Source organism: Tursiops truncatus, chromosome 4, assembly GCF_011762595.2.
Source record: "Tursiops truncatus isolate mTurTru1 chromosome 4, mTurTru1.mat.Y, whole genome shotgun sequence".
NCBI lineage: Eukaryota > Metazoa > Chordata > Mammalia > Artiodactyla > Delphinidae > Tursiops > Tursiops truncatus.
The window spans coordinates 34,756,876-34,777,712 of NC_047037.1; the positions used below are offsets into that span (position 1 = coordinate 34,756,876).

At 38.0% G+C, this 20,837-nt stretch overlaps 1 pseudogene; it reads left to right on the forward strand.

Annotated features, from left to right (window-relative positions):
• The first annotated feature begins 990 nt into the window (after positions 1-990).
• On the forward strand, positions 991-19,623 carry LOC117312085 (leucine-rich repeat-containing protein 37A3-like; annotated as a pseudogene).
• The last annotated feature ends 1,214 nt before the right edge of the window (positions 19,624-20,837 follow it).

Sequence of the window (20,837 nt, forward strand, 5' to 3'; positions counted from 1 at the left end):
AATATATCTTGTGGTCTTCCAGTTTCCCAGGAATACATTGGCACATTTCAAAGTCTATGCGGACATGGCATTCCTCAGCTTTTCTTTTTGGCTTTTCGGTTGGCCTGTTTTTTGCCCCAAATTGTTATCCATTGCCTCATGCAACTCCCATGTTAAAATATTTGCTTGGAAATGTTTTCCAGAAATGCCACTTGAGGAGAGGCTTTTCTCACTAGACTGCTCGTGGTCAGGTCAAAGACAAGCCTTTCACGTGAGCTCTTCCAGGGGACAATCAGACATGTAAAACAATGACAGTTCTTTGGAATGAGACTTTGAAGGCCCTCCCAGTCCATGCTGCTCCTTCTGGTACCAGGGATGTGGGCTGTTTTTCAAGGCTACCGCTGGCATGGAGAGCAAAGGTCACGGACAAGTTAAAGCAACACAGGTCTCATTGTTCTTACAGAAATTAATTTGTTTTTCCTTGAATAAATTACTCCCCAATGTGTTACAAGCCTGTTGGTTAAATTTCCAGAGTTCAGAAGAAGTTGATTCTGCGAAGTTTTGCCAGTTTTGTTGTTGTTGTTATTTTTATTGTTTCTTCTATGGAGGGATGAATTTTTAGATGTCCTTCTTCCATCATTTTTACTGATTTTCCTGCAATGTGTTTTAAAATCTCTAAAGCCTCAATGACCATAAGCTAATTTAATATTTATCATAGGAGATGATTAAGGAAAAAATAAATACAGAGAAAAATTAATAAATAAATAAAAATAGAAAAAATTTGTTTATTTTATTGATATATAAACAAAATATTATTTATTTATTCAGCAAACATTTATTAAATACCTAGTAAATATTAGCCACTATGTCAGGCACAGGAATAATAATGACAATAAAGTGTGGTCCCTGCTCTGAAGTTGCTGACAATCTAGGAGACTGACAAGTAAACCGGTGATTACATACACAGTAACAAAGGCTATGATACTAGAATACACATGGGACTATGTGATGGGAGTATGGCTTTCACCAGTTCCTCTTGGATTTATCTCTTCTTCTTTGGCTCCCGAACCCAGGAATTAGCCCTATTTTTGTCTTTAACTGGGTAGTTTAAATCATTAAATTAAAAAAAAAATTGTAGAGATGAAAGAAATCACCTTGAATTATGGAAGACACTAGAAATAGTACTTTTTTACAGAGCAAGAGCTTCCTACCGGTATAGTCACTTCTAGGGTTTTTAACCTGAAAAGTTCTTTGGCATATTTTTTCTTTGCTAGCCACTTTTTTTCTATTTTTTTTGTTTGTTACTCTTGTCCACTTTATCATCTAGAGACCTGCCTAGTTGCCAATGAAAGGGTGTTTTACAGATTCTAAGGGTGATTTATAGGTAAAGACGAAAAATGATTTTTTTTTAACCTTCAAGTTCCATACCTAAGAAAATGAATATAAGCTTTCATGGAAGTAATTGAAAATGGAGATAATTTTAATTCCATTCCATTTTTCAGGATTCTCAATCGTAATCCTTTGATAACAGTTGAAGATTCTTATCTTTTTAAATTGCCAGCATTAAAATATTTGTAAGTATTGCAACAGTTTCATGAGATAATTTCTGCTCCTTCTTACTTTCGTCAAAGATTGAGTACTTTGGCTAAAAAGTCATAATTTAGATTTTAACTGTGTTATTGAAAATAAGAGTTATTGGCAAAGAAAAGGATTAAGAAAGAATATATATGGGTAAGACAGCCAGCAGAGAAAGAGAACAGTGTTGAAGAACACATATAGTTATGGAAGATGTAGATGCATGTAGGAATATTATTTATCCCAGAAAGCAAAAAGGAATAAGAGGTACATTATTTTTTTTAAAAAGAGTGATCAAAGAGGTAGATGCAGTTGAAAATGAGAAGTTTGGATAATAAAAAATGATTGTGCTGTTCAGCACAAAGGTCATTAATTTGATGACGCAAATTTAAATTTCTTCAATAAGAGCTCTTTGGAATTATCATCTATGGCAAGTAAGAAGCCAGAATTGAAGTAATCCCATGTTAAGTATCTTTTTAAGTTTAGAATTTTTGTCTTTGGATTTTATATCATGCATGTTTGGGATTCTCCTTCAGAGACATGGGAACAACACAAGTGTCACAAAAATTGAAAGCATCCTCATGATGACCCTTGAATTGGAAAAACTGTAAGTTGATTTTTCTGACATTTATTTTCACTCAATTGTTTTTTTAAGGTTTGTTTTATTATTTTCTTAAGTCAGGTTTACTTATGTGTAATTTTCATTTAACAAAATTCACTATTTTTAAATATACAGTGTGCTGTGTTTTGACAAACGTATAGTTCTGTAGCCACCACCACATTTGAGGTAAAGAACATTTCTGAACAACCAATAGACCCCTCATGTCCCTTTGTAGTCAATCCATCCCCCTCCCACTACCAGCCCCTGGCAACAACTAGTCTGATTTTTGTCCATGTAATGTTGCCTTTTCCAAAATATCTTATAAATGAAATCATGTGGAATGTTGCCTTTGTTTTTGGCTCTTTCACTTAGCCAGTTTCTTTGGAGATTTATCTGTTTTGTTGCACCTGTCAGTATTTCTTTCCTTTTTATTGCTGAGCAATATTCTAGTCGTGTGGATACACAGTTTGTTTACGCATTCAGCGATTGATGAACATTTGAGTTTTTTCTAGTTTTTTGGCAGTTTTGAACAAAGCCTCTGAAAACACTCATGTGTGTGTGACATATGTTCTATGCGAGCATATGTTTTCATTTCTTTGGGGTAAAATACCTAAGGGTGGGATTGCTTCATCATATGCTAAGTGCATATTTAACTTTTTAAGAAACTGCTAAACTGTTTTCTAAAGTGCCTGTGCCATTTTGCTTTCCCACTAGCAGTCTATGCGAGTTTCAGTTGCTCCACATCGTCACCTGATCCTTTTATTTGTTTTTTAAAAAAATTTAGCCTTTCTTGTAGGTGTATAGTTGTACCTCGTGGTTTGTGCCACATTTTGCATTTCTGTAATAGCTGATGATGTTGAGTGTCTATTGATGTGCAGATATCTTTTTAAATGAAGTGTCTGTTAAAATCAATTTTTAAATTGGATATTTATATTGAGTTTAAGAGTGCTTTATGTAAAGAGCAATGGAAAAAGTCCTTTCTCTCAGATATGTGTTTAGTAAGTATCTTCTCTCAGATTGTGACTTAATCTTCATTGTATTAAAGTGTCTCTGAAGACTAGAAATTTTAAATTTTTGATGATCTCTAATTTAGCAAATTTTCTTTTTTTTCATATTTAATTTATTTATTTGGCTGTTCTGGGTCTTAGTTGAGGCAGATTGGCTCCTTAGTTGCGCCTCATGGGCTTCTTAGTTGTGGCATGTGAACTCTTAGTTGCGGCATGCATGTGGGAACGAGTTCCCTGACCAGGGATCGAACCCGGGTCCCTGCATTGGGAAATCAGAGTCTTAACCACCAGGGAAGTCCCTTAGCAATTTTTCTTAGATGGTTTTTGCTTTTTTGTGTCTTAACTAAGGAATCTTTGTCTGAGACCCCATTGTCTAACCCAGAATCACAACGGTTTTCTCCTATGTTTTCTTCCAGAAGTTGTATAGTTCCATTCAGGTCTATGATTCATTTTGAGTTAATTTTCATATATGTTTTGAGGGAAGGGTCAAGTTTCACTTCTTTGCAGTTTAAAAACTATTTCTGTAGGACCCTGTTGTGACAGTTTATTGCACAACTTACTGCACCTTAAATTGTGTCATCCCCCCTCCTTAATGGCAAGCTAAGAGAAACTCTCTGTTATGCCAAGGCTAGGTGAGCGGATTGCATGAGATTAGTATGCAGAAAGGACCCTGCATTTAGCAGTCTGTTCCAACCATCTTTGTCAGGGTAGCTGAGAAATGACTGTCTTCACCACGCCATCACACATTGGTCACTGCTCCTGCCTCATCTTCCTCAGCCTCCCACAGCATCTGCCACAATTGCGATCCTTCTCTTGTCAGATAGATGCCTTCCTCTCTGGATATTAAAAATTATTTCCCTATGTAACTACAATACTGTTAACACACAGTATTGAAGAAATTAAATTCCTACACAATAATATTACCTTATAAAGAGTTGCTAGTCAAATTTCCCCAATTGTCTCTCTCATATAATATCATTTCTTTTAACAGCTTTTTGAGGTATAATTGACATACAGTAATCTGTGTTCACACACACACATACATACACACCATGAAGATATCACCAAAATCAAAATGTCCATCACCTCAGAAAGTTTCTTAATGTCTCTTTATAATTCTTCCTTCCTATCGTTCCTGGCCCTTCCCAATCGCCATGCAACCATTGATCAGCTTTCTGTTTGCATTTTCTAGAATTGTGTGTAGATGGAATCATACAGTCTATACTTTTTTCTTACTGGTTTCTAACTCAGCATGATTATTTTAATCTTCATCCATATTGTTGTATATATCAGTAATTCATTTCTGTTTATTGCTGAATAGTATTGCATTATATTGATGAACCACAATTTATCTATTCACCATTGATGAACATTTGAGTTATTTCAGTCTTTGTCTATTACAGATAAACTTGCTATGAATATTTGTGTACAAGTCTTTGTATGGATGTATACGTCCATTTCTCTCGGATAACTACCTGCAAGTAGAATGGCTGGATCATTGGTAAGTGTATGTTTAAGTTTTTAAAAAATAACTATTTTCCATAGTAGTTTGATCATTTTACATCTCTACCAGCAGTGTATGAGAGTTGCATTTTCTTCACGTTGTGGCCAACACTTGCTATGCTCAGTATTTTTAATTTCAGATCGTTTAATAGGTGTGTAGTTGTATCTCACTGTAGCATCCCTAATAATTAATCATGTCAAACATCTATTCATATGCTTATTTTCCATGTGTATATCTTTGTATCTTTTATCTATATTTTTCTGGAGTTTTGAGAGTTCTTTATATATTCTGGAAATTAGTCCTATATCCAATATGTAAGTTGCTAAGTATTTTCTCCCATTCTGGGACTCATCTTTTCGTTCTCTCAGGAGTGTCTTTGGCAGGGCAGAAATTCTTAATTTTGATAGTGTCTAATTTATTTTTTTCTTTCATGGATTATGCTTTGGGTGTTATATCTAAGAAATATTGCCTAACTCAAGGTCATAAAATTTTTCACCTGTTTTGTTCTAGAAGGTTTATACTTTTATGTTTTACATTTAGATCTCTGAACCAATTTGAGTTCATTTCCGTATATGGTTTGGATGGAAGTTCTTTTTTTTGTTTGATTTTTGCACCTGGATATTCAATTGTTCCAGCATCATTTGCTGAAAAGACTGTCGTCTCTCCACTTAAATGCCTATGAACCTGAAAGTCAGTTGTCCACTTCTCTCTACTTCTGAACCTTCTATTCTCTTCCTTTGATCTTTTTGCAGATCTTTACACTACTGTCACAATGTCTTGAAAGTGTTACTTCATAAGCCTTGAAATTAGTTACTGTTAGTTCTTCAGCTTTGTTCTTTTTCAACGTTGTTTTAGTTATTCTAAATTTTATTTCCACATGAATTTTAGAATTAGCTTGTCAATTTCTATAGAAAAGCCTACTGGGATTTTGATCCATAAATCAGTTTGGGGAGAAATGATGTCTTAACAATATTGAATCTGATCCATGAATACATTTTATCTCCTCATTTATTTAGGTCTTCCTTAATTTCCCCCAACAATATTTTACAGTTTTCACTGTGCAAGACTTTTACATGTTTTGTCAGATTTATTCTAAGTATTTTATATGTTTGATTCTATTATAAGTAGTATTTTAAAACATTGATCTCTGATTGTTGACATAAATTAATCTTTTTGTATGTTGATCTTGTACACTGCAAACTTGATAAACTCATTTATTAGTTCCAGTAGCATTTTTGTAGATTCTATCAGGTTTACTACATAATCATGTTATCTGGAAATAAAGCTAGGTTTAGTTCTTCCTTTCCTTTCTGAATATCTCTTTTATTTTTGTTGCCCTGTTGCACTGGCTAGAACATTCAGTGCAATGTCAAATAGAAATAATGAGAGCAGACATCCTTGCCTTTGTCCTGATACTGTCGAGCATGTTCTTTGTCCTTCACCATTAAATATGATGTTAAGTTTTTTGTAGAAGTCATTTATCATGTTGAGGAAGTCTCCTTCCATTCCTCGTCTACTGAGGGCTGTTTTTTTTCTTTAATCAGGAATGGATGTTAGATTTTTTCATTCTTTTCCTGCATCTATTGCAATGATTATGTGATTTTTCCCTTCTTTTGTTTCCTTAATTTGTTTATTTATTTTGGGGCTGTATTGGGTCTCCATTCCTGCACGCAGGCTTTCTCTCGTTGTGGTGAGCAGGGACTACTCTTCATTGCAGTATGCAGGCTTCTCATTGCGGTGGCTTCTCTTGTTGCAGAGAACGGGCTCTAGGTGCACGGGCTTCACTAGTTGTGGCACATGGGCTCAGTAGTTGTGACTCACGGGCTCTAGAGCTCAGGCTCAGTAGTTCTGGTGCATGGGCTTAGTTGCTCCATGGCGTGTAGGATCTTCACTGACCAGGGGTCAAACTCATGTCCGCTGCAGTGGGAGGTGGATTCTTAGCCACTGCCCCACCAGAGATGTCCTGATTTTTCTGTTTGAGTGTACTAAGTTGGTAAATTGATTTTCAAATATTAAACCAACCTTTCATTCTTGAGATAAACCACACTTGGTCATGATGTATCATCTTTTTATATATTATTGGATTTGATATGCTAAAATTTTGTTAAGATTTTTTGCCTCAGTGTTCATGAGAGATATTGGTCTATAGTTTTCTTGTAATGTCAGTGTCTAATCTTGACACAGTTAAAGTTGGCATTATAAATAAGTTGGGATGTATTCCCTTCTCTTCAACTTTTTGGTAGAGTTTGTGTAGAATTGGCATTACTTTATTCTTTAAATGTTCGATAGAATTTATCAGTTAAGCCACCTGGACTTGAAGCTTTCATTGTTGGAACGTTTTAAACTGCACACCCAATTTCTTTAATATCTGTATTCTTGAATAAACTTTGGTATTGCATGTGTTTCAAGGAATTTGTCCATTTCATCTTGAATTTATTGGTATATTCTATATATTTTATTATTATCCTTTTAATATCTATAGTATTTTTCTGTTTTCCATTTTATTTATTTCTACTTTGATTTTTATTGTGTTCTTTCTTCTCTTACTCTGTGATTAACTTGCTCTCATTTTTCCAGTTTAAGGTGGAAGTTGAGGAAGCTGAGTACCGCATTAGCAATAACCCACATGTTGACATATTATGTTTTCAGTTCCAGTGAGTTCAAAATAGTTTCTGATTTCCCTTTTGATTTATTTTTTGACCACAAAGTTACTCAGAAGAGTGTTGTTTATTTCCAAATATTTGGAGCTTTTTCGGATTTGTTTATTTCTATTTTAATTCCATTGTTTTCAGAGACATATATTGAATGACTAAAATCCTTTCAAATTTTTTTTTAAGTATTTTTTTAATTTATTTTTTGCTGCATTGGGTCTTTGTTGCTTCACCTGGGCTTTCACTAGTTCTGGCAAGCAGGGGGCTGCTCTTTGTTGCACTGCATTGGCTTCTCATTGGATGACTTCTCTTGTTGCAGAGCACAGGCTCTAGGTGCGTGGGTTTCAGTAGTTGTGGCACAAAGGCTCTAGAGTGCAGGCTCAGTAGTTGTGCCGTACGGGCTTAGTTGCTCCACGGCATGTGGGATCTTCCCGGACCAGGGATTGAACCCATGTCCCCTGCATTGGCAGGCAGATTGTTAACCACTGAACCACCAGGGAAGTCCCAATTCCAGTATTCTTAATCTTTTGTGTAGATCCATATTCGAATCTGGTGTCATTTTCCTTCTGCTTAAAAATACATCTTTTAACATTTCTTATAGTGAAATTCTACTTCTAATGAGTTCTTTCAGTTTTTGTATGTCTGAGACAGTCTTTATTTTGCTTTTGTTTTGACACATCTGGGTATAGAATTCTAGCTTGATAGAATTCAATTCACTACTTTAAAGATGTTATTCCACTGAGTTCTCATTTACATTGTTTCCAACAAAAATTCTGTTGTCATTGTTATCTTTGTTCCTCTCTATGTAGTGTATAGGTTTTTCCTCTGGCTGCTTTTAAATTTTTCTCTTTATTGTTGGTTTTGAGCAATTTGATTATTTTTTGTGCCTTGGTGTAGTTTTGTCCATGTTTCTTATGCTTAAAGTTCATTGATCTTCTTGAGTTTGTGGGTTTATACTGTTTACCAATTTGGGAAAATTATGGCTATTATTTCTTCAAATTTTTGTATTTCTCCTCTCCCTCATGGACTCTTAAGTTCACATGTATTAGGCCACTTGAAGTTGTTGCACAGATCACTGATCCTCTATTCAGTTTTGTTGTTGTTTTGTTTTGTTACTCTTTTTGTTTCATTTTGGATAGTTTCTATTACTATGCCTTAATGTTCACTGACCCTTTCTTCTGCAGTGTCTAATCTGCCATTAACACATTCAATGTCTTTTTCATTTAGCCATTGTTTTTAATCGCTAGAAGCTCAATTTGGGACTGTTTTACATTTTCCATGCCTGTACTTAACATTTTCAGTATTTTGTCTGGGTTTTCTAACATATGAAATTCAGTTATAATAACTTTTCTTCATGTATAAAAACTTTTAAAATGTTCTTTTCTGCCAATTCTAACATCTGTATAGATTATGGGTTAGTTTTGATAGGTTGCCTTTTCTCCTCACTATGGGTCATATTTTCCTACTTCTTTGCATGCTTGGCAATTTTTCATATGATCCCACATATTGTGAGTTTTTGTTTATTGTGTGCTATACATATTTATATTCCTGTAAAATGCTTGGGCTTTGTTTTGGGTGAAATTAATTTATTCAAAACAATTTTATTCTTTTAGGTCTAGCTTTTAAGATTCGTTGGATAGGAGTCCAAGGAGCCGTTAGTCTGGAGCTCAGTATTTGCAACTACTGAGACAAGTCCTTTCTGAGTATCATGAGGTTTTCCAGTCTGACTTGTAAGAACAGGTACTATTCCTACAACCCTGTGTGATATCCAGTTATTCTTATTATTAATCCTTTCATGTGGTCCTTTTCCTGGCATCAAGTAATTCCTCACACAAATGTACTGACAAATACTTTGTTGAATTCTCAAGAGATCCCTCTGCATATCTCCAGGCTTCTTTCTCTGTGCACTTCTTTTGTCTCTGATACTCTGCTTTTTGAACTCTAGTTACCTTGATTTTCCCAGACTCTCAGCTCCATTTCCTCAGTCAGGGAGTCCACCAGTCTCTGCCTGGACTTCTCTTCCCTGTACCATGACCTGGAAACTCTCTTAGAGAAGTAAGTTAGGGCAATTATAGGGATCACTTCATTGATTTCTCATCTCATGGGGATTACTGAACTCTATTGCCTGAGGTCCAGTTTCTTGAAAACTGTTGTTTCATATGTTCTGTTTGATATTTTCATTGTTTCAGGTGGGAGATTAAATTGGTCCTTGCTTCTTCATCTTGGCCAGAAGCCAATAACATTCTTTAAGTCTATTTGTTTTGATACAGTGTCCAATTAAAGATTAGACATTGCATGCCATATCTTTGTTTACTTTAACCTAGAATATCTCCGTACTATTTTTTTTTGGTCTTTAATGACATTGGCATTTTTGAAGAGTCTAAGCCAGTTGTCTTGTAAATTGCCCCACAATATGGATTTGACCGTTTCCTCATTAGAATCAAAGTAAACATTTTGGGGAAGAATACTATACAGGTGATGTATTCTTCATACTTCATCACTTCAGGTGGCCCAGTGCTTAGTTTGATCACTTGATTAAGGTGGTATCTTCCATATCTCTCCATTGTAAAGTTATTTTTCCCCTTGGTTATTGATAAATAATATGGGGGTTATATTTTGGGATCAGTGAAGATCCTACTTTCAAACAACTCTTCACCCAACTGTGCATCAATGATAATCCTAGTCTGAATCTATTATTCCCTTGAAAGTTTCAAAATGACACTTTCGTATTCTATCATGCCTTTTGCATGTATTAGCTGACATTATTCTATAAAGAAGAGCTTCCCCACTTTTCATTTTTAGTATCATTATGAACTCATGGGCTTTTTTTTCAATTAACTATGTTATACTTTATTATAATGATAATGTTATTTGAATGTTCCTTTTTTCCAGATTTGGCCAATGCGGTCTCTGTTATTGTTTAACCACACGATGCTTTTTTATTACTAGAATAATTTCTAATATATTACTAGACACAAATAGGAACTGAGAAAGGGACTGCAGAAGGTGCGGTCTTATTCAGACTCTTCTTAGAAGTCTGCCTTCTTCCTGTGTACTCTCAACCCAAAGTGAGTATTTTGGGTTGGAAGGAGATACTTCTGAATTAAACTACAAATCAATGTCACCCAAATCTAATACCTATTCTCTTTTTTCTAGGCATACCATACCTACTGACATCCTAATCCTTTTGTTGGGCACCTCTCTCCTCTTCTATATTTATTTACAACAGTGAAGAGCAGCAATTGGCCAACCGGCCCCTATTCCGTTCTGCAGTCCATGTGCCCCAAGTACTCCTTTTTGCACTGGTCTGTGGTGACCTTGGTCTACCTCTTCTACCTACTCAAGTAACTCTTTTACCACGAATTTAATTACCTGTGTTTCCATTTATAGGATCTCATCTAGCCGTATGGCCTGCTGACTCTGCCAATTTAAAAATACTATTGAGGTTGTCTGTAAGACAGTCAAGCTGTGTTGTGACAGTGAATGCCTGACAGACTTCACACATTGTGGTGAGTCTCCATTGTGGGATAATAAATTTTTAATTTTAATTTAATATTTTAATTTTTACTTAAGGATGATAAATTTTAAAATTAATGATATAATTGCATTATTTTAATTAATTCATTCAGAGTTCCAGCTCCCTAAATTTCTAAGAACTATCCCCTTGCTAAGAATCAGATTCTTGGTTACATTATTAAGCTAATCATAGCTCAGTTACATTTTTAGCTTAATAATGTAACTGATCTGCATACATAAAGGGACCAGAAAAAGGAATGGAAGGGGGAAGGGAATTAACATTAATGGCCACATATCCTATACTGTGCTCTCTGCAAATGAGAACTTATTGATATACTGCATCACAGTTTGTAAACTGATTTTATATACATTAGGTCTCAAGTACCCTTTGTCTTATACGACAGGTGTAAATACATATATATTTTTTATTTTGTTTGTTTCTGCAGTTTTATAAAGAGTACAAGTGATGCTGTTTTATGTCCTATTTGGAGCCTGAGAGTTTCTGGTTCCATAACCAGAAGCTGCTACCTAGCCCTTCTAATGGATGGGAGAGCTAGTTTATTCTTAGACAGTCCAGCTATGAACTTGCTCTGAATCTCAAGCTTTTCGATCCACAAAACACTCAGGTGCTTTCAATTATTTTTCTATATATTAGATTTATTGGCACTAACTTGATGACTTCCAAAATGTGCTTTCGTGCCCACGCAGCTTGAATACAGGTCTTTTTCACTCATCTAGAGCACATCATAAATAATAACACTTTGCTACTTATATAAAGACAATATTGCTGATTTTTCAACACAATTTTTTTTCCCTCTTTGTCCGTGACTCACAGCTTGTGGGATCTTAGTTCCTCAACCAGGGATTGAACCCGGGCCACAGCAGGGCAAGTGCCGGGTCCTAACCACTAGACCACCAGGGAACTCCCCCAAACAAATTTTTTAAATAATTGTATTACTCCCTTCTCCCCCAGAAGTGGGCAGAAAAGGCATTTTTTAATCTCCTTTTACAAGTGAAGAAAAACAACATCAGAGGTGTTAAGTGCTATGACCCTAGTGCCCCAATCGCCTGCCCCCAGTTTGGGGATCTCTGCAAGCCCATGCTCCTCCTTTCTCATGACCCTTCCCTCCACCTTTGACCCTCACCAAAAATACTCATAATCCTTTTGGAAGAGAAGCTCAGCTACACAATACCTTCACACAGTCAGAAGCTTTGGATGTTTCCCAAAGTAAAGCTGGAAATATTAGAAGTAAAATGAAATGAAAGCAAAGTGGCCATCTGACAGAAGTTGCTTTTTCTCTTCTACATTTTAAGACCTCAAGTATTATTCCATTGATTTGTTGAACATTCCACACTGGCATACAATCAGGCAGATCTCTTAAATTGTACCCCAGATCCCTTGTCAAATTTTTAAAAAGAGCCAGGGTGGACATATTGTTTTCTTTCTGTATAGAGCCTTCTCTTATGGGGGCTGGGATATATGGAAGCAGGGACTGAGCAAAGGACTCCGTGGGTGGGTGGAGAAGAAAATGTCCAGATGACGACCTGTTAACGGCGGCTGTTGTCATGGTAATCTGTGATAGTAGCATGAACACAAGTGCACTGAAGAGGTGGAGAGGGGAAACCTCACACTCCTCTGCCTCTGAGGCAGGACAGGATGGGGTATATGAATTTGAGAAGTCACAGTAGATCTGCAGAGAGTCCAGCTGAGTAGGGGAATATTTGTCTTCCAGCCTTGGCTTTTCTTCAGTTCTGGCCCCTGGGAACCAGTGGAGTAATCCTGAATATAGTTAGTATATTTCATGCTACAGGATTTTCTGAGTAGATAGCCACTTTTTCAAGAGATATCTTTTTCGCATTTTGTTGTTGCCAGTCATAGGCTTAAGAGTGTGTTTCTTTTTCTCCTAAGTGGCACTCAAACGTTGACTGATTCCTAATTTATTTGGCTGTGGACTGACAAAAAGCTGTACCGTCAGTCTTCAGTGATCAAAAATAGTTCTTTTTGTCAGATGAAGAAACATCTATAGGGCATGCAGAAGAATCGTTGATGAAGGTGTGGCAAGCCTGGAAGAAGAACAGCAGCGAGCTGACTATTGAGTCAGAGAGGGCATCCTCAGATAAAGTGCTGTCAGCTTGTCAGGCTTCATGAATGAGCAGCTGGACTTTAATGGTAAAAGTGATATTATCAGTGCACTGAATTACATACTGCCTTATATCTCAGAGGGAAATCTAGGAGAAGTGGAATCAACATTATTACCATTCATTCAGCTTCTTTTTTCAAATACACAACATAGAGATATGCCTCCCGGGCTTTTGAAGAACAATACAAGGAGCCCTTCTGTTAAACCTGTACCCAACAATTCAACTAATAAAAATAAATTGAAGAAACTCCATTTTCTGGAAAAATTTTAAGATGCAGAAACTCAAGAAAAATTTAATGAGGTTTAAAAGGAAGAAGAACCTGCCACGAGTACGTGTTCCAACATTTTAAGTGCCATGATTAAACGCTACATCTTTCAAAACATATTGGAAACGGCCCAACCACAGAGTGTCAGCCTAGCAAAGATTGAGAGTACAGAGGAAAAGCTGCTGAGAGTGAACAGGGTCCTCAGGGGCCCAAGGGGCATACAGAAAATGCACCTCAGAGCAGTGGGAGATGAGAGAGTCAGGAGGAAACAGAATGCCCAGCCATGTGTTGCGAATACTGCCGAAGAAAGAAGGCTCAGGAGGCCATCTCCAAGAAAGCTGAAACAGCTTCTCATGGTGCAGAAGCCCAGGAAGCTGGTAGCAAAGTCCTCCAATGCAGAGTCTTCATTCATAAAGGAACACAAGGCAGCAGGCTCCGCTTCCCTGAAACAGTACTTCAAGGGCAGGCCTTCTGCCTCCATTCCTCCAAAATCCCCATCGGAGGTTAAAAGCAAATCAAAAGACTTATCCCACACTAGTTTTGTTTTAGAAGTTGTAAAGGCTACAGTTAGAAATGTTAAGGCTCCTGAACTAATCTCACCTTCTGGTGAAAAATACATCTTCCATAAAAATCAGTCTCATCAGGTCCACAGAAAGCGCAAAGTCAAAAGGAGTAGGAAGTGCAGAAAGAAAAGTTCACTCAGTAGAATGATGCTTGCAAGCTCTCTGTTCTCTGTAGTGAGGAGCCTCATAAATTCCCCTCCATGAGAGGCTGTTTCACCTTCAAGTGAGGTGACTTCTCAGGAAAAGCCTTTTCCAGCATTATTTTCTTTTTCAGACCCTTCTGCAGAAAACACTAGTTCAGAAAACAATACTGCACAAAATGTTTCTGAAGAAATTATTTCTACAGGAAACTCTACTCTGCCAGGAGGAACCGGCCCTGGAAACACTACCCATAGGAACGTCTCCACTGCACATTCTACTGTTGCTGCAGACAACAGTATGCCAGCTGTTCAACACACCAACAAAACACAATGGGAGTACCACAACACGGGCACTGAATTATCCGCCAAGCCCACAGGCTTCACTTTCCCAGGGCTCACATCCCCAGGTGATCAAGTTGAAACTCAGCTAAACCAGCAGCTACGGTCCCTCCTCCCCAACAATGACATGCGAAGGCTCATTTCTTATGTTATCCAGACTTTGAAAATGGACTGCTCGGAGACCCACGTGCACTGGCCTGTGCCCACCTCATCTCTAAAACAGGCCTCCTGATGAAGTTTCTCAGAAAGCAGCAAGAAGTAAATGTGTCCAAAGCGGAATGGCATACGGACCAGTGGAAAACTGACAACTATATGAATGAGAGCACAGAAGCCCAGAGTGAGCAGAAAGAGCAGGAGTCAAGTGAGGTGAGGATAACCCCTGACACATGGGAGCTGGACTTTTACTCAGTTTAGGACATGCCATTAACGTGCCCAAGCAGGAATACCACGGGCTCCTAGTCTATATCTTATCTTCAGCCATGAAACTGGCTATGACAGTGATCTCCCACTTTGCTCGTTTAGAGAGTGTGCCACTATTCCTAGGGTAGCCGAGAAAAGGCCATAACACAAGATAAATAAATTGTAGATAAATAAATTGTAGAAGAAAATGCTAATGATAAGTTTAATAACATTACATTTGGCTTGTTCTTATAGAAGCTACTCGCCTGAAAGGATTGGGTTATATAATAGTATAAGAATAGTTAGCTATCGTTTAGAATAGGTTTAAGAATAGTTAGCTTTCATCCCTTCTATCTCGTTGTTTTTAAAAAATTGTTATTTTTTTTTTTAGCTCACAAAAGAAGTTCCAGGATATGGCTATAACAACAAAGTCATCTTGGCAATATCTGTAACTGTAGTAGTGACTATTTTGGTTACAATTCTGTCTCATTGAGGTAAGGACAATAATTAATTCGGATTCAGAGCCCACAAACTGAGAATGAAAGCCACCTTTCCTCCTACTACTACTTGATTCTTCTCTTAGTCAAGAGGACTGAATACATTTCGTTCTTTTACTGAAAAGTATATCCCCAGGATTTTGTTTGTTTGTGTTTTTGTTTGTTTTTTTGGCTGCGTTGGGTCTTCATTGCGGTGCGCAGGCTTCTCATTGTGGTGGCTATTCTTGTTGTGGAATACGGGCTCTAGGTGTGCGGGCTCAGGCGTTGTGGCACACGGACTTACCTGCTCCGCAGCTTGTGGGACCTTCCCAGACCAGGTATCGAACCTGCGTCCCCTTCACTGGCAGGCGGATTCTTAACAACTGTGCCACCAGGGAAGTCACCACAGGATTTTTAAAGGAACTCCACTCCCAGGAGATCTCTATGGAATTGGATCCATGATAACAAGCCATTGGACTATTTTGACAAGTTAAGTTTATAAGAAGGCCAGAGTTGACATGGTAGTAAAATTTCTTCAACTCAAAAAACTATGCTGATTTGATATACTCACCAGTCACACCCATTCTACTGTTGATTTCTTTCCTTGTTGGCTGAAATGATGAGAGATATGGGATCTCCATACTCATGGAGCGATCAGTCACCCTGGGGGAGCTAAAAGAACATGCCTAAAAGATAAAAGTGTGATCTCGTCAATTCCTTAGGTTTATTTAGCAGCTTTCTTCTCCGGTGTATTAGGAATTGTGTAGATAGGTTCCATTAAAACACTGCAAGTAAATTCCTGCAGCAGGCTACCCTAAAGTATGTCATATTTATAGTAGCCTATTCCTGGAGCTAGCGTGTTTACCTTTTGTTCAGTTACATAATGGTTTATTACATTTCCCAACAGGTAGTTGCTAACATTAAGAGTGACTTTAATAAGCTGACAGTCTTGATTCTACCCTACCAATCCAACCTACTTTATTTACCTTTTCTCTTGTAATGGCAGCCCCCCATTCTAGCCAAAGCAGCTCCTCACTATACGCTAGTTACACCATACCCATTCCTACTTTTGTCTGTGCCTTTGCCCATCTAAAATTCCTTTATTTTGCTTTGCCTGTGGAAGTCCTATAAATCTCTCAAAAGCCAACTGAAGTTCAGATATCTTTCTTCATAAAGCCTTCCCTGAATACTCCAGCCCTCCTGATCCTTGTCCTGTGAGGTTTGTCACCATTTCTTAGGGGCCATAGCAAAGCAGTCCCCTCCCCTCAGAACTCACAAAAGTGGTAAGCAGCTTTTTAAACGGCAGTCCCCCAAGAGAGAAACACCAAGGTTAGCACATCATGGAGCTCAGCAGAGATGTGTAAGGACCAATGGCTTCCTGGCCTATCAGACTTGAATAAAACCTGACATGATGTACTAACTTCTCAGGAGAACTGTGTCTATCTCCAGAAGGGTTGGTCAGTAGTGAAAGCATAGAAAAGGTGAGGGTAGACCAACATGGGCAGTGCCCATCCTCACATTGCCCGAGAGTAGAGATGGCACCTTAGGCAGCATAACTGAAGAGTCAGGCCCCCTAGCCAGGCTGTGCCTGTTGAGGAGATGGACGGATCCAGCTACCTCAGGCCTTCCCATTAAATTCTCGATTCAGCTGATTCCTTTTCTAATTCTGTTCTCACCAAGTAACCTTCGATTATGTGATTGTGCTTGAGTGTGCCACGGAGGCCTGTATCAGCAGAATGTAATTCACTGATTGTGCAGACACGGATTCCCTGTGTGTAGAACAGATGTATTTCTCATTGTCAAGTAATAATTTGGCATTCTGATTTTTGATCAATCCTGTGATATTGATAAAGTGAGACCGCCACAACTGGAAGACATGAGTTCTCTCTTGGTGAGGAAGAGTATGATTTCTGAGCCTAGGAGGCTGGGGAATAGCATGGGGTCATCTTGCTTGTCATTGGCCTTTGCCCAGACTGTTCCCTCTACATCTCCAGCTGGCATATGGCCTTTTGCTTTTTTACAATTTCTGTAAAGTACCCTTTTTATTGTTTTTAACTTCTATGTAGTTTAACCTTGCATTTGTTTTGTTTTGTTTTGTTTTGTTTTGGCCTGCGAGATCTTAGTTCCCCAAGTAGGGATTAAACTTGTATCCTCGGCAGTGAAAGCGAGGAGTCCTAACCGTTATTTCCTCTCCCCACTTATATGATAAGCTTTGAGGACAGGGGCCATGCAGTGCTCTTCCTATGGTAGACAATAATGGTGTTCAACGGAAGAGAGATGAGGCATTATGTCAATTCCACAGTGAGGAATAATGCAGCCGAATATTTATTTGAAGTAGCAGAGTCCAGCAATAGACCCGTGTTTTCTTAAGACTTCTGATATGTCATGTTTTAACATTCAAATCTGTGGAAAAAAATGAATTAATGGTGATAGAATAGCTGCCTAACTATTTGGGTGGTAAATAATAGCAGATCCCCATTTTTCATCTTAAATAAACATATTTCCATAAATGTGAAGAAAGACCACATAAAGGTATTAGAAGAAAATAAAAGCAATATTTTTATAATCTTATGGTGGGAAAGAGCCTTCAGATCCTGATGACACAAGCAGAGCCTTTGGTATATTCCACCATCTTGTCTGTGACACCAGCTTAGCACTGATTCATGCCAAGCGTAAGAGGAAGAGTTTTCCATATATTGTCTGCTTTAATGCCCATAGTCCTGTAAGGATGATATTACTATCCCTCCTTCATAGATGAAGGAGATCAATGTAAGGCCCCAGTGGCCAAGCCAAAAGCAGAAGCCAGTTTCACCCGACTGCAAAGCTTGTGCTCCCTACTGCACTCGTTTGTCTTGTCCCCTTAGAGACAAAAACACTGGAAAGATTCCAAACACTGAAATTCATTGAAAGCCAGTATTTCTTTGCTATAAAGAGGTTTTTGTTTGTTTGTTTGTTTGCGGGTGGCGGGGTTTGGCCATGCTGTTCAGCTTGCGGGATCTTAGTTCCCTGACCAGGGACTGAACCTCGGTCCACAGCAGTGAAAGCGCCAAGCCCTAACCACTGGACCACCAGGGAACTCCCAAGAGTTTCATAAGTCAATAAGAAGAAGTGAAGCAGTCCAGGGGAAAAGGGGGCAAGGGCTGTGAAGTGTAGTATGTGTGTTGACAGTCTACCATCATATCTGCGCGTCCTCTCTTCATGGCTCATGTGTGGTGGGTTTTGTTAGCCAGGCCTTTGTCACCTCATGACGTAAAAATAATCTTTAATATTTTCTTCAAGTACTTTAATAATCTGTCTAGAATGTGTTGTATTTGTTTTTTCGTGTGGTTGAGGTAGGGGATCTAATTTTTCCTCCTACATGAAGATCTAATTGTTTTCAAATCTTTCACTGAATGGTTTATTCTTTCTTCCCTGGTCTAATATACTCTCTTCATCTGGACTCTATTCTGTGATCCAGTTATCCTGTCCTGTACCAGTACCAATATCACACTGCTTAATTCTAGTTGCTCTATAACATATTGTATATCTGGTAGGGCAAGGTGCTACTCTTTGACCGTCTTTTTCATAAATTTCATAACTATTCTTACATATATTCGGACCAAACGTCAGCTGGCCAGGTTTTATTTAAAAATTATTTTGGATATAAATGGATTGCATTGAATTTGTAGGTTAATTTGAGGAGAATAGATGTCTTTACAACATTCTAGGAGGATGGTATCTCATGCCATGTAAGTACTACTTCTTAATGTCGTTGAGAAAAGTTTTAATATTTTCATCACATAGTTCTTACAAATTTTTGGTTAAGTTTATTCCTAGGTACTTTATGCATTTCTATTGATATAGTAAATGGGAGGTGTCTTCTGTTTTTCAGTTAGTTATTTGTGTTATATGGGAAAGCTATTGAGGCTTATATGTTGATCTCTCGATTTTGTATGGAGCCATCTTACTCATTTTATTTCCAATAAAATTTCGGTTGATTCTTTTGGTCTTTTTAGGTCCCTCATTTCCTATGCAAATATAGTTGTCTCTTCCTTTCCAATACTTCATTTTTCTTATCGTGCTGATTGAGACCTCCTTCACAATGATCAATAGTAGCAGTAATCATGGACATCCTACTCTTGTTCTTGACTTTAAAACAATGCTTAGGTTTCTGCTAGAAACTTTTATTTTCTTTTCCTACTTTTAAGAGTTTTTATTAGGAATGATCTGTTGAACGTTATCTAAAACAGTCAATAAAATATATCACCAGCTGCATGCAAGACCCTAAGTTAGGTACTGTGGAAGAGTCAAAGGATTATTAAACAGGGCAGAATTCCTTTCCTTAAAAAAAGTTGTCATCTCACTGGGTAGATAAGATTTAAAGTAAAAAGAAATGAATAAGGATTTGGAAATAGTTTTAATGGATAATCATGTTCATATTTTCTTTCAAAACAGATTTATTCTCATAGAATTGCAAAGGAGGAAGTGAAAAAAAGAAGAAGAAGGTAAATATTGGTCTTTTAAAGCAGAATTTTACAACTAGAGGAAACTTAGAACTCAGCTATTTCAATTTCCTCACCAAAGGCAGGAAGAATGTTTAATTACCCTAATGGTTTACCCTAATTTATTTATCAGCAGAATAGGCTCCCCAGCCGAGGTGAGTTAGAACAGGATTGGCACAGGTTCATCTGCTTTCACTAGTCCTTTCAAGAAAGAGGGTGGACGGGGAGAGGTTTTGGTTGTACCTGTTCCTTCTGGCCTGATGCCTGGTTCCTAGGCATCAGGCCAGGCCAGAGGCCTTCTAGGAGGCTCTGGGGTAAGGAGGGCCACATGGTTGGGGATTTAGGGGCTGGCCTCACTCAAAGCTGATGAAAGGTAGAATATATGAGTCCCTTCTGTAAAGTGGCAAGAAAACTTCCCTTCTCATCCTACTGTTTTTCAGGCCCCTACTCTCTATTCCCTTTATCCAAACCTCATAGAATTTTAACAGGGAGAAACTTTAGACAGTAGTTTGTCTCTTCCTTTTATAATAAGGAACTGGAGAAACAGAAAGGGAAAATATCTTGCCCCATGGTCATACTGCTAGTGATTACCAAAAAGAAGATGGTCCCTTTCCACTAAGGACTTCTCTACTGATCACACTGTGCTTGGGCTGTGAGCTTCATTTTATGTCACAATTCAGTATACACGTACTATATGGACATAAGTAGTTTCTGAAATAATCTTATTTTGCACTCTGATTTTTTTCTATTCTATTTGTATTCAGAAAGAGTAATTTGTGTTTCCCTGCTGGTCATGGCCTTTAAACTGATCCCACAATTCACTGGCACCTCAGTGATAGCCTGCAGTACGAAAGTCAGAGAGCTATAGATAACTTTGCACGTTGGGTTCAGGTGCTACTTGGTGTGGTTCAACTTATAGGATAGAGCAGCCAGGAAAATAAAAGCACCTTTTCCCCACACCCACACACCCAGCAAATGCTGCATGTGTGACTAAGTCCGAAGCGGACTGGTGTGAAGCACATCTAGTGAGTAACGTGTTTCTGCCCAGCGCCGTTGTGCAGTGTTTTCTCTGCACGATGGCACTTGGCCAAGGGCCAAGAAAGGTGAATGGGGCTGAAAATCCTGCCTATACTCCATGCTAAGCCACATGCACAGGTCTCCCCAGAGACACTAGAGGGCCATTTTGGACAGACACAGAG